Source organism: Micropterus dolomieu, linkage group LG18 (genome assembly GCF_021292245.1).
Source record: "Micropterus dolomieu isolate WLL.071019.BEF.003 ecotype Adirondacks linkage group LG18, ASM2129224v1, whole genome shotgun sequence".
NCBI classification, from domain to species: Eukaryota; Metazoa; Chordata; class Actinopteri; order Centrarchiformes; family Centrarchidae; genus Micropterus; species Micropterus dolomieu.
Genome location: NC_060167.1, coordinates 14,068,049 through 14,082,410, shown reverse-complemented (window position 1 = coordinate 14,082,410; position 14,362 = coordinate 14,068,049). Strand labels below are relative to the sequence as shown.

At 39.2% G+C, this 14,362-nt stretch overlaps 1 protein-coding gene across 6 annotated transcripts in view; it reads left to right on the top strand.

Annotated features, from left to right (window-relative positions):
* The window catches only part of LOC123987544 (cadherin-22-like), a 289,311-nt gene that overhangs the window by 116,792 nt on the left and 158,157 nt on the right, over nucleotides 1-14,362 (top strand). Inside the window, exon 1 of one of the 6 annotated variants that reach the window (XM_046076536.1) lies at nucleotides 5,486-5,558. The exons of 4 other annotated variants lie outside the window; for them this stretch is intronic. The gene's annotated coding sequence lies outside the window, so the exon portion shown is untranslated. Of the gene's footprint in view, nucleotides 1-5,485; nucleotides 5,559-14,362 lie in introns of those variants that run through there. One more of the 6 variants, XM_046076539.1, reaches the window with a different exon arrangement.

Here is a 14,362-nt window from a genome sequence, read left to right as displayed (position 1 = left end):
GGATGGTTAGAGACTGTTGATAATTATTCCCTGGATCAAGGTGTGGTATCTTAAGTAGATGTTTAACCACAGCAGTCTTAAAGCTAGCGGGGACAGTGCCTGTGGTAAGTGAATAAACAGCATTGTAGGTCCCAGAAATGGCCAGAGATATTTAAAAAGTTTGTGAGAAATATTTGTCAACAATTGTGAGAACAGAGACTATGTTCAGCATATGAATACAACTATATTGATTCTGCAGAATTAGCTGGAGACAAGGACCTAATTTTGTATCTAATCTCATCTATTTTTCTGTAGAAACAATTTTAAAAAATCAGAATCAGAACCTGTGACTCTGATTCTAACATCTACCTGTATACTGTTAACTATGTACTATTTACTCATCATTGTGGTAATATAGTTGCTGCTCATAGTGTATATAATATATATATCATATCCATATACATTATGTACATTATAATACTTGCTCAAAATATTCATTCTAGCATCGTTTGCTCTCTGCTCCACTAGACTATTTTCTACCTGTGTTGTTGTTTTTGTTTATGGTTGTGTGTATGTGTGTACTGTACACTATAATTTGTATCTGTTTTTGCTGACCTTGTTGTCCTGTTACACTTGTTCTGTGTGTGTACACTGAGAGCAATGTAAGGGCCAGAGTCAAATTCCTCAAATGTGTACACATACCTTGCCATTAAAAGTGAATCTGATTCTCATCTAAGGTAATGTTAGCAGAGATGAGCTGTTCTACCTGACATACACATCTCTCTCGAAGAGACACCTGCAAAATATAAGGTGGAATAGTTTACACAAACCATCATAACACAGTTGGCTTGGTTGCTGTGGGTGACTAGAGGCTAAGCTAGTAGGCTAGGCTAAGCTAGGAGCTAAGATAACATGGCGGCAACAGAGGCTACCACCCAATGCTAAAATCACGTAGTAAATAAAAAGTAGCAAAGTCTATTATGACTTGGCATAGAAAGAGTAACAGAATAGGTCAGTAGAAGAGTGAAATTTAACAAGACCAAATTTCCTGTGCGTGCAACCTTTCTGCATAAAAATTAGCATTTCATGTAGAACACAAATGTGACAGGGATACAAAATGATAAACTTGTCAAATTTACATTGCATAGCATTTATAGGGCACACGGTTTGTTTGCAAATCTTAGGTCGACCTTTTTATGTCTCATTAGATTTTTGGAAGCCACAACAAAAAACAGGTAAATAGAAGAAGAATAGACACAGCAGTCTGGATACAGCATTCGGAAAGCAAATCAAACTAATGTAAAATAAAGCAATGAAGTGAAGAGCTGTCTCGTCCACAAGTTTATAGATACCAATAGGAAAAATACGGACAACTCCTCTTAACCCATACACCGAACCACCATGGTTAAATGCACTGGAAAAAGCAATTGCAAGTAGAAGGTAGTGGCTTGAAATCCACATAGTAAAATACAGATGATGCACTATTGATTTGGGCCTCCGGTTGCTCTTCTTTGATCTCTCAAAACTGAGATAGGGATGTCTGGCAGGTGTGTTGATTTTAACCTAGAGCCTGCAGCTGACTTTGACATACCTAAAAAATACTCCAGAACAACTATAGATAGATCTGATAGAACCTGATAAAGAGTATAGTTAGACAGAAGAGCTGCACTGAAGCTCCAGGTTGCTTTTGCTCCACTTTATGTGAGCTTCAGTGCCTTGTTTTAATCTATTACGATATCTGAGGTATTTACTAATGCTTGATAATACTGGCTTTGCTTTTATTTGTAGGGTTAAATTGACTTTGTTGTTAGTTTGTGACTGAACCTCTCCTATCTAGTCAACCTCAGAATCTCGATGTATACTGCTAATTGAAAATGACTAAATTTAAATTGTTGTAAATTCTAGCTTATGTAAGTAGGTAAACATTGGTTAGAGTTTGGTTTCTGTTGAGGTGAGTGTGAACTGGTTACTTTTTATATTCATAGTGTGTGTGTTGTTTTAATGTATTTTAAACCCCATGAAAACTTGCCTGCAGGGATAAATACAGTTTATTGGATTGAATCAAATTGAATTGAAATGGCCCTGCAACAGCTAGAGTGAACTTTCAATGAGTCAAAGCCCTCCTAATTTGACACTAAGACCAGACAAATCTTTATTAAATAAAAAAAGTGATTGAGTTAGTGTTTTTGTGTTGTGTTGTAAGGAAACACTATTGCTCATTTCTGAGTATTGGCAAGCTTTGTTAAAGGGTTTGTCATAAATATCACAATAGTCCTTAGTCTCTTTTTCCATCCTCATGGTTTTATTACTTGTATTTTTACTTTTTTATATTTTTGTACTTTTTTGTCGATTATATTTATACTATGTCAGTTTCTTGGAAGAACTTACCCTACACATCATATCCTCAACCTTACGCTTTGCTTCTGATGGCTTCTACTTTACTTGTTTTAACCTTGTTGGTTCAAATCTTGCATTGATTGTACAGTATTTTGTAAAAGCTGCACATAAATAAAGTTATTTGGCTTATTATTTTTTGATTACAGTCAATATATTTTGTTTTAGGCTAGTTAGAGGAGTGCTCTTTTTTTTTATCTTAATCCATCTTGAAAGTGGCTCACGCTTGCCACACCTGCCCCACGAACATATATTAGAATTGACTCATCTTCTTTGTGTCATTTTTAAATGAAGGTAACTTGAAATATGCAATGTAATTTTTTTAGCATAGTTTCAATATTTCTATGTCTAGAACTGTGGCCACACATGTAGGATCTGCTTTGAAGCAGCTTTCAGCAGCGGTTAGGAAATGAGTAGTTGTCGGTGGTGCTGATTTGGGATCAGCTTTTTGGCAGCTCTCTCCCACAGTCTTCCATTTGAAAATCAGTTGTCCATGCTGCTGATTGGGAATCAGCAATTAACCACAGGCTATCCTTTGAAAACTAGGAAATGTCTATTGTGCTGATATAGGATCAGCTTTGCAGCAGCTCTGTTGTTTGGAAATGAGGAGTTGTCCAGAGTGTTGATTTGTATTCAGCTTTGAAGCAGCTTTTACCCACAGTCTTCCAATTGGCAATGAAGAATTGTCCATGGAGCTGATTTGGTATCAGCTTTGAAGGAGCCCTCTCCCACAATCTACAGTTTGGAAATGAGGAGTTTTCCAGGGTGTTAGTTTGGGATCAGCTTTGATCAGCTTTCTCCTACAGTCTACTGTTTGAAAATGAGGAGCTGTCCGGGGTGCTGAATTGGGATCAGCTTTGATCAGCTCCCTTTTCAGGCGAATACAGCCTAGTCGGCTATTGGTTTTAGAACTGGGCAGAAGCAATATTGCAAGTGTGAGCATGGGTAATATCCTGAGATGAGATGGCTAAAATACACAATAGCAACTGTGGCAGGGAAACAATACTTTATTGGAAGAAAATAGAGTTTGTAACCTTTGACTATGACCTTCATTTATTATCAACATGGGTGATAGAGTAGTACTGGTGAACTGGTGAAGTATTCTGGTAACACTACTGTTGCCATCTATGGTTCTTCTCTCTCTCAAGGCCCTGTATTGATCTGCTGCTGCTTGTGTCTTACAGTACTATATACAGAGATATTTATGTTTGTAGCTGCATGCTGGTCTCCGGTTCCCATTATGGGCTTGAGCGATAGGCACGGGCAGTGTTTCAACACCTCGCTGCTGAGGAGAAAAATGTAATATTCAAGAGACACGTCCTTAGTCAGCACTTCCACCCTAAGAGCTGGCTATGTAAAATGACCAGGGACAGCAATACTGGAACATAACGCAAAGGTTGAGCAAAGGTGATTACAGGACTTTGCTTAAATTTGGACACCAAATTAAATCAGTTCCGTCAAACCAACTTGAGGCAACTAACAGAGATCCAAATGTAGGCAAGTCATCTGTGCTAAAATTGCAGGAGCATCAGTCAGTAAACTGACAAAATAACTGATTAAATATCAAGGCAAACAATCTCTAAAATGCTGCTAATTGGCAAGGTGATAACATTTTAAAATTTTGGAATTAAAAAAATATAAATGCTAACAGAATTATTATGTGAAATAATTTTGATTAATAGGAGATTTCTTGCCAATTCCATACAGTTTCTATGTAGGCTAATAATTTGCTTGTGAGTCTACATGTTGAATTATCGATTTGCAAGTCATGAAGTCCTTACTTTGGATTAATATTAGAACAGATATAACCTGTTTCCTTCTCACGTTCTCTCTCACCCTCTGCCCCTCTCTGACTCCCCCTCCTCCTCCTCCTCCTCTTTCTCTCTCTCTGAGTTGCTCTTCCTTTATTCAGCGCCTCTCTGTGAACTGCCTCCGCACGACGGCCTTTTAGTACATCAGCTTCGTAACCTTGCTGACTGAGCCTCTGAGAGACTCCAGCTGGTTGTGACGGTGGGTAATCTGCAGCAGAAACCTCTCCCTCTGTCTTTGTCTCAGTCTCTCTCCCTCTGTCACATTCCTGTCCCTCGCTGTGCATATTTCTCACACATACACACACACACACACACACACACATGCACACTCTGATTAACACTTGAACCACTTCAAGGAAGCAGGCATACTTGACATTTTTACCTCCTCAAATACCCAAAGAAAATTCATCTGAATACCACCTCCAGACTTCATCACAGTCCATTGTGCTCAAGCATTTTTTAATTTCCTCTTACAGTTGTTTTCTACCACTCATGCAGGCAATTAAAAAAGAGGCACCACCTTCCTATATTGCAGCTGAAACCCACAGTGGCCCTTCTTACTCTTTGCACTGATGAGAATCAACGATTTACAGCACTGGACAGAAAATCACAATCTACACTTTTTTGTAGAGACTTGCCACTGAGGAGAAAAGTTGAATATGGAGTTGAGGAAGGCAAGTGAATAAAAAACAGAATCTGAAAACAGGGCAGATGCTGGACTGTAGCAACCTCTTTTTGCCACAGCCCTAAATTCAGAATATACAAACAAATGCGTACAATTATCTATTGAGTGTAGTTGTAATAATGAACAAATAGACAGCGCTTAAGCCATTGTGTCAAAACTATCATGGTAGAGTTAAATGTGAAGCCACCCATCTACAGTATTTGTCTCTACCTTGTAGTTTTTTTAGGCTGACAGACAAACATAATTGTGACATCCAGTAGATGTACAGTGTAAGTAGAGGTATCAGAAAGGAAATGGTCTGTCAAAACAAAATGTTTCTCTATCACTTTTCATTTCTATTGGTGGCTCAGATGATCACAGTACTACACTCTACACTATCTCTCTTTCTCTCTCGCGCTTTCCCTCTCTCCACCTCTTCATTTGCAGGATCCCTCCATCACCACCAGGGGCTTTCCACACCGTGCCGTGGCGAGAGCGGCTTGGCCGTCCTTCTGCCTGCGCTTCTCAGATCGGAGACTCCAGACGCGCGGCGCGGTGTCAGACAGAGCGCACAGAGCGCCAGTCCCTCAGATTTTTATCACACAGGGGATCGTATACCTTTCATTCCGGGAGACGCGGCAAGTTGAGTAGCCGTGACCGCATCTGCTACTCGAGGCAAAGGCGTTTGTTTCCGCCGCACGATAACAAAGGTAGGACTTTGGGGGTGTTTTAATTCAAAGGGAAAGTTCACTGTGCCATGGCTTGGTCTTGTAATATACAACTCCACTGTCGACTTGCATAATGAATTTCGTTGTACTGTAGGAGTTGTGTGTGCACTGCAACAGAGGGAAATTGCATTAATGCATAGAACGATTTTTATGTCCTTGTACTGGTGTGCGTGCATGCATGTATGTGTATGAAGAGCCTTAATGGTGGCTTTAGCTTTTCAGTGAACCTTTTTAAATTTTTTCTTCAAGGCTGAACATCACCATCTAACTTCTTGCCACTTGTAACACAATTAACGGCGGGTTAGTCGGTAATGAGCGCTGCGCAGGAGACCGGTCGTGATTCCGATCACATTAAATGATTTAGAAGCTAAACGGACTAATTGCAACGATTTTCAGGTTACAGTGAAGTAGGAAATGGTATCGGCCGGTTTACACAAGAAGTGATATGACTGAAAATTACGTCGCATAGATTTATGGTTGCAACATTTCAGTGAAATCTCCACGATTGGGCAGCAGTAGTAGTAGCATTTCATGTGGCTTGGCTGTAGAAATTTAAATCCTCCCGTGTTAATAATTTGCAGCTACCTGTAATCAAGAGTATATGTGTAAAGATGCAGTCCAGTCCCATTTTAGCAACAACGCTGCCGACTTTCATAAATGAAATTACAGGGGTGGAAAATGAGTGCACAGTGCGATGCGATTCTTAGGACTGCAGCCACTTGATGCGCCAACAGCATGCATTTGGGAAAGTTGGATGCGTGCCACTGTGCACTAAAGCCATGCTGCTGAATAACTGGATACAGACTTAGAAGCATACAACCATCAAAACAGTTTTATCAGGAAACAATAAATTGAATTCTTGCCTTTGCAATATACCATCAGGGATGTATTTGTTGTAGATTAACATGTCTCCTTACAGATAATAAGGGTTGCATAAAAAGGTGGGTTCTTTCTCTTTTTTAATTAGTATCCCTACTGTGCACATATTCAGTTAACCATCAATTACTATAGGTTTAGTCATTTGTATAATATTTTGATAATTTTTAATCTTCATGTGGTTTAACACATTTTGATGGACAAGATCCATATTTTGTGCAACATGCTATTTTTCCCAGTTTTTTTTTAAATTGTCTTTGAATTCAGCTTCTCTTTTTTTCAATTCACAACATTCCATTGGAGTTCATTATGTAATACCCAAATTATCTGTAACATTTAGATTTATTTCAATTTAAGCTGAAATTCATATAACTTATAAAACAGTCACTGATGAGACAGTCAAATTGTATTTAAGCTCTAACTGCAAGACTGATCTAATTCCAGTTTAATATTTGTTTTGTAAGGAGGCAAACGCTTCACCTCTGTGGTATCAGGATGAAATGCAACCTATTCCCAACAGTAGGACTTGTGTGCATGTGCTTCATATTGCAGAATATGATTTGTGACTGGAGGGGTTTACAGTAGACTTTAAGCTTGGATATTACTGAGTGACCTTGAAAGGTTAGAAATGTTCAAGTGTACTCTGCTTTCTTGGCCATGTGTATCGACCTGTACAGGCGTGTGTGTGTGTGTGTGTGTGTGTGCATGGGGAACTGTGTGTTTGTGAGACCGCTGGCATGCCTCTGTTTTTCATTTATCCTGAGCTAATTGGTGTTTGTGAAAGTGAGAGAAATACCCCTAGTTCCAATAGCAAATCAGGGACTTTAATTTTCCAATTAGATGCTGTTCTGTACAGAAATTTGTCAAAGAGGCAGGACCTCCATGTGAGGACCATGACCTTTATTGACACTGTGTTTGGAAAATTGAATTTTGCAGGTTACAATATGGGATGAAAATTAGTTGGTGTAGAGATCAGTAAACTGTCAGACAGACCCATGCTTTAAAGTACTCTATAACATTAAGTCTCATCAGAATGCATTCATATTTTCTTTATTTTCATTCTTATTTCCATAAATAATGTAATCAGTGTAATAAAATGATAAATTATGTAGGGTAATTTTCTTACATTATACATTGTCTTTCGTTTAAGTAAATTATTTTAAATTGATTTAAATTCATCATTCTGCTTGATTTCTGCCATACTGAAACAAAATTTCCAAATCTGGTTAATTATCTGTAACATTGTGCAAATGTCTGTGGGGTGTGGCAGTTGTGGGCTTTTTCTTCTTTAAGTACTAAACCCATCTTACCTGCAACCACAGAACGCAATATGTTTTTTTTATTACAAGCCTCTATAAAAAAAAAAGCTAATTGACAGATATGCATGGATACACATCTCCTAACTGTTGGGTGAAACAGAATATATAACATTTTCTCTGCACGAACAAAAAGGAAAAGGAATAAATTCAACACCTTACTGCCCATTACAGACGCATATCTGCTGTGTATCCTGGACTCCTCATTTATTCAGCCGGTGGTCTAACCACCGTGTACATTACAAGGGCCATGTAGCAGTAACCCAGATGGCAGAATGGGCTGATTGTGATTTATGTACCAAAAGTGAATGCATTACTGTGAGCTTCTGGAGTCAGTGCCAATTCCAGACAGGCATTTTCACACATTTTTCAACAGACACACACACACACACACACATGCACACGCACCCGCACACACACACACACACACACACACACACAAACACAAATCATAGATAAACAAAAACAGAAGCTTACTTACATACAAAACTTTGTTAGTACTGATGTGTGAATACAGCAAAAGTTCTATATTTCACTTTGTCACTCTCTCTCTCTGTCTCTTTCTCTCTCTGTGTCGCACACACATGCACACCCACACACACACAGGTACACAGTCCTCCTGAAAAATCGTTTAGATGAAGAAGTCCACTGTTGTGAGACATTGATTACCGTTTTACCAAGCTGGAGCATAAATGTAGTGTGTAAAGTAGAGATGGCTTGGATAGACATAGGGAGAGAGAGAAAGAGGAGGAGAGAGAGGGGGGAAGAAAGAGAAAAGGAGAAAGAGAGAGAGAGGCTGATAGATGGCAGTGCTGTGGCAGTAAAAATGACAGATACAGGGGTAAATCAGGGGATCTTTATGGCTAACAGAGAGGGCCAACTAATTGATCTGGACCTGTGGTTAGGTGCCTGGTTCATTGTCAGCAATCTTAGTATACTTAGTATCTCTCTCTCTCTATCTCTGTCTGTCTGTCTGTCACTCACACACACACACACATATCTGCATTTTCACAGTCACACCCTCACCTCTCACACCTGCTGTCTTGTCACCAGTCAAGGACAGTCAGCCCTTAGTCACTTCATTACCCCTTCCGGGCAGGGACTGGATCATCCGTATAAACTCCTGAGCTCGGTGATGGAATCACTAGGTAGAAGGAGATCGAGAGCTGAGGGCTGTGGACAGGCTCCATGGTTTATTTTCCAGTCCTGTTTGCACCTGATTTTCAAGGAGAGGGTTACATGCAACTTTGATCCAACCATTTGACAGTACTGTTGCTCAGACTCAAACTTTTTTATGTTTTTTTATGCTTTTACTTATGATGAAACAGGCTACTAAGACAGTTTTTTTTTCGTTATTGTTGCTGCAGTTTTAGACGTCAAATTGATGTGAGACTGTGTTGGAGCAGGCTCGCTATAGAACTCTTTCCTTGGATCTATATGCTGTCCAAATTATCATCAACATCACGTGTCATCACCAGTCATTCAAGTTAAAACGAATAGACATTTTCAGTAATAAGCTTATGCTTACTTTCTTGCCGAGAGAGGACTAATAACCACTCTCAAGTGTGTACTCTGAATATCAAGCTACAGTCAGTGGGCGAGAAGTAGCAAAAAGACTAGAAGCAGGGGAAGTCTAACCTAAACCTGTTGGCTCTAACTTCATATTTAGCTTACACGTGAGAGGGGTATCGATATTCCTAACTTGCTGCAAAGGGCAAAAAAGTTTCCCAGAATTTAGAACTATTTCTTTGAGCATGAAAATCTTATTCTTAATTCTCTAAATTTTATTTAATATTTAAAATTCTTTTAAACATTCATTGAAACATAAAACAATTTAAGTCTTGCAGTTATTTATGTGGCATATCCAAAATCAGCTACAGTAAGTCACTGACAATGTTTTTTCAGCTTGTTTAGACATCTCAAATGTAACCATATTACAAATTACATGTTTGCAAAATGTGTATATGCAGTATGTGATTTTGCACGAATCAAAGTTCTGTATACCTCTTTAAGTGCCATGTACACTTTATTTCTCTTTTTGCAATAAAAATTTAAGGAGGAAAAACAGATTCAAGAAGCGTTGGGTGGGCCCTCGCACGTGTAGCGCGTCGAGATGTGAGGTGGCCGCGTTGCAGATTCTGGAGCTCTGCCAGTGTGGCTTTGAATTTCCAACGCGCTTCGGACACTGAACAAACGTGTTAATCATCACTTCCTATGTCCCCTTTATGACGCTACATAGCACTTTGCACTACGACTATAAATGAACATGTAGATGTGTTCGGGGCAGGACTGTTATCCAGAAACAACTTCCTCTTTCATGGGGAATCATTGATTTTTGATGGCACGCCATGGGCATGCCGTTTCACGAAAACTCACTGTTTGTACAACTTTTAATCGTCAAAGGCTTTAGAGTAGACAGGGAAAATCTGACGTTGGTCGGACTAAATCCCTAGGAGGAGTTTGTTAAAGTACGTAGTGTGTAAATCATCCAAAATGACCATAAAATTCAAAATGGCTGACCTCCTGTTGGGTTTGGAGCATCGCTCCAAGAGGCTTTTTGAAGTCTAGACATGATACATGTGCCACAGAAATTTCATACATGTAGGTCAAACGTGCGGTGGGGGCTGCTTCGTTAAAGGTCACTTCCTGTTGCCAGCAGGTGGCGCTATGACTGTGGGTGAATATTGGCTTGTACATGTGCTCAGGGCGGGACTCTAATCCTACATGTACAGTTTGGTGCAGATGTGAGCATGTACACTGAAGTTACAACAACTTCCTGTTTCATGGCGAAGAGTTGATTTTTGACGCCACGCCACAGACACGCCCATTGACGAAAACTCACAGATAGCACAACTTGTCATCATCAATGCCTTTAGAAGGCACAGCAGAAATTTGAAATCGATCAGACTAAATCCCTAGGAGGAGTTCGTTAAAGTACTAGTAGTAGTAGAGTGTGTAAATCATCCAAAAGTTGCCGTAAATTTCAAAATGGCTGACTTCCTGTTGAGTTTAGGGTATGGGTTCTTGAGGCTTTTTTGTGTGTCTTGATATGACACGTCCCCAGAAAATTTCGTGCATGTAGGTTGAAAGTGGCCGAGGGACTAATTTTTTCCAATTTTGTAGGTGGCGCTAGTGAGCCATTTTGCCATGCCCATGCGCAAAACCCATAAAATACGTAATTTTTCACCACTTCTGACATGTGTGCAAAGTTTGGTGAGTTTTCAAATATGTTTAGGCCCCCAAAATTGAGCTTACTTTGCAGAAAAAGGAAAAAAAATTATCCGTACAGTTTCAATAGGGACCTCGTGCTTGGGCCCTAATTATTCCGACATCACGTGAATGCACCATCGGTCACCACTCACCCCTCCCTTTCCAAGTGCGCTGGAGAAGCTACGGTGGCTGACACGCTCTGTCGGCTCTTGTGTTAAATGAAATGTGTAGGCCTCCATTTGTACAAATTTCTCTTCTTCTTCTTCTTCTAATAAACCAGTCGACTACTTCTACTAACGTTACTTGTTCTTCTTCTTCTTCTTCTTCTTCTTACGTATCCATCATAGTGACGAAAGGTGCTCTGTAGAAACATGGCGCCGCAACATGGCAGCATCCATGTAAGGGCACCTGCGGTGTATGTAGATGGAAATGGCTCATTCTAAGGTAATAAAAACATAACAGTTCATTATGTAAGGTCTTTATACACCACTGAAAACATGGTTATGGATATAATATTGCAGTTCTGTCTATAGATCCTTCTAAATATTACACACTGAACATTTAAAGGTTTTCTCTAAAAGATAATCATTTTTTCAAACCAAAACACTGGGAGGACATTGCACTGTTTAGTTTCACATACTTAAAGATTACAAATATGATATTGTAATTTCCAGCCCAACCAAAACAACAAAGAACTAAGCAACAAGAGGAGAAAATAGACACTAACAAGATTCAGACAGCTGCTGAGTCCATCTGTGCTTATGATGCAGTACAATCTGTGGATATGGGATCAGTCTCTCCAATTATTTGAAGCCAAAGGAGCACTTTTGAATGGAGAGTTCAAACACAATCTGAATATGTGCTTTCAAATGTACAGCAGATGAAGTCATCAAAGGACTTTTGGGCAATGAATTGTTGAAGGGTCTTCAATTCAGGCAGAATAGTGCAATTGCTGAAATATGGAAATTATTTTATTGTGTCATAACTAGAAGTACTGCACTAAAATGTAAAAAATGAGCAAGTATAAGTAAAAAAAATAACATCAAAAGCATCATGATTTTACTTTACTATGTCAGTGATTGAAGATCAGGGGACACAGATATATAGTGGGAATTTGATGGCATTTTAAAATCGTGATCTGTATTATTAGTATTTTTTTAACTTTCTTTTACTACACCCTTGTATACAGCTGAAAAGAAGTTTTGTGGCACAATGATAAGCCATTCTGATAACAATGATGGGCATGTCGCACTTGATATACTGTTGATGAAGAAAGGTATTTCATGTTCCTCTCTCTTTCTACCTAATGGTTGCCTGGAGGCATCATCCCATTGCTGGTGATGGGATCCAGGTAGTCAATCTGCCTTCTGTAGCTGGTCTGCCGGTCTAGGTTTGTGCCTCTTGTACTGGAGTGGGAAGAACAACTGCTTTGTAAACAGGCAGTTCTTCACCTGGATGTCACGGTTCACAAAGACTCCTCCTCGGAGCCTCGCATAACCCCACTGGCAGGGCTTATACTGTGGTGTATTTCTGCGTCAGTGTCGGCTTTGGAGGGATGAAGGCTGCCAAGGTAGGGAAAGTCATCCACATTTTTTAGGCTGAAATATCTGATTTTAGTTATTCGCCACACATACATGCTCATGCACACACGCACATTCTCACATTTGAGAACAGACAGGGGTTTTCCTTGTATGCAAAAGATTAAAATGAACAAAGGATTAGAGGTGATCTGAAGAAGAATAAGTTATTATCATATTGTTTTGTTTGCTCTTCTCGGATTTATGCATGCAATCCAGTGTGAGGGGAGGCTTTGGTGTCATTTTAATAAGTAAACAGTCTACACTCAATACTAGTTAGTTTTTTTTCCTGCTCGGCAAGCGACTATAATACCACTAAATATGAGTTTCATTCGGTTCGACAGGGGAGGCTCATGCTTTTTCAACTCTTGTCTCATCTATGATTATCTGCTGGCAGTATAAGGTGACATTTTTGCGGACGAGGATGCTCATTGACAACGAATGTCCCTGAAATGAGATTTATGATGGGCTGTCAGTTTCAAAGACTTACAGAGTGACTCAGGTACAGCCATGATAGAAAAGATCACTCTCTATGTAGTTTAGTTGGCGTGTAAACTACACCAATGAAAGCTTCATTATTAAAAAAAGCCTGGTTCAGTAAGTTAAGAGCTGAATTATTTTCAGAAGATAAAGTGGCTGACATGAATGCTAGATCTTTTACGTTTGTGACTGAAAATACACCAAAAGTTAAGAATAGTGAGATTAATTAAGTATTTTTCTGTATCCAAATGTTTCCTTTTTGAGCAGTTAATTTCAATTAATCTAGCGTTTACAAAAGTGCAGCTTTGTGCCTTAGCAAGAACTGGTGCTCAGAGAAATAGGAATCCACACTGCTGCGTTTTCTCCAGCTGCCCCAGTTACCTGCCATAGTTCAAATTCATGTTTGTTAGGTTGATTATAGTCTACAGATTGTTCATAGATGTGAATGTAAGTGCAAGCGAGTGTCTATCCATTGTCAGTCCATCTGTGAGCTGGCAACCTGTCAGGGGTATTTTCCAGCCTTCTGTATAATCTATGCTGGGACTGGCTCCAGCACCTTGTGACCCTGAGTAGGAATAAGCGGATAAGACAATGGATGAATGAACAAACATCAATACAGAAATTTATATATTTGTCAAAATTGCACTCCAAAGCTTTTCATTCAGCGTCTGCTATTTCAGCCTAGCAACAGACAGTTGGCTCCTGGCTAATACATGCTTTGGCTACTTCTTTGTCTTTGTCTTCCTCTCTTTCTCTCTCTCCCTCTCTCGCTCATGCTGTTTCATATTCAAACCTCTGTCTGACATTTTAATCTTGTAGCTGATGAATAGTTCCAGTGTAATTATGTTTGGTGTGTAACATGGAATTGATTGCAAAAACATACTCATATTTTCTTTGACAGGTTTGTCAGAAGGCACAGTATCTAATAAGTAGGAATTAAAAAAATAAATTATAGTAGTCATAATGTAAAGTGAAATAAGCATATTGTAAAGTATTGTGCAAATATATATACAGCAATACTTAGCTCTTTTGCACGTTCTGCTTTGTAGCTTTGAAAGTGTTGATCTGATGAACAGCATTGGTAACATTATAAAATGTATTTACATAATTTAGAATATTATACAAACTCTTGCACTGTTATAATCTATAACAGTTACATAGTATTTGGACTGACAGAGAACAGCAGGTGTGTGCTAAGTGGCAGCTTTAAGAAATGTGTCTGCAGTCTGCATGGATTTCACTTCCTCTGGGCAAAGTAATAGCTCTTATTACAGTCCTTTTAGGGACTGCTTGGGAGTGGAACTAAGTTGTTTTCCAATGTGATGCA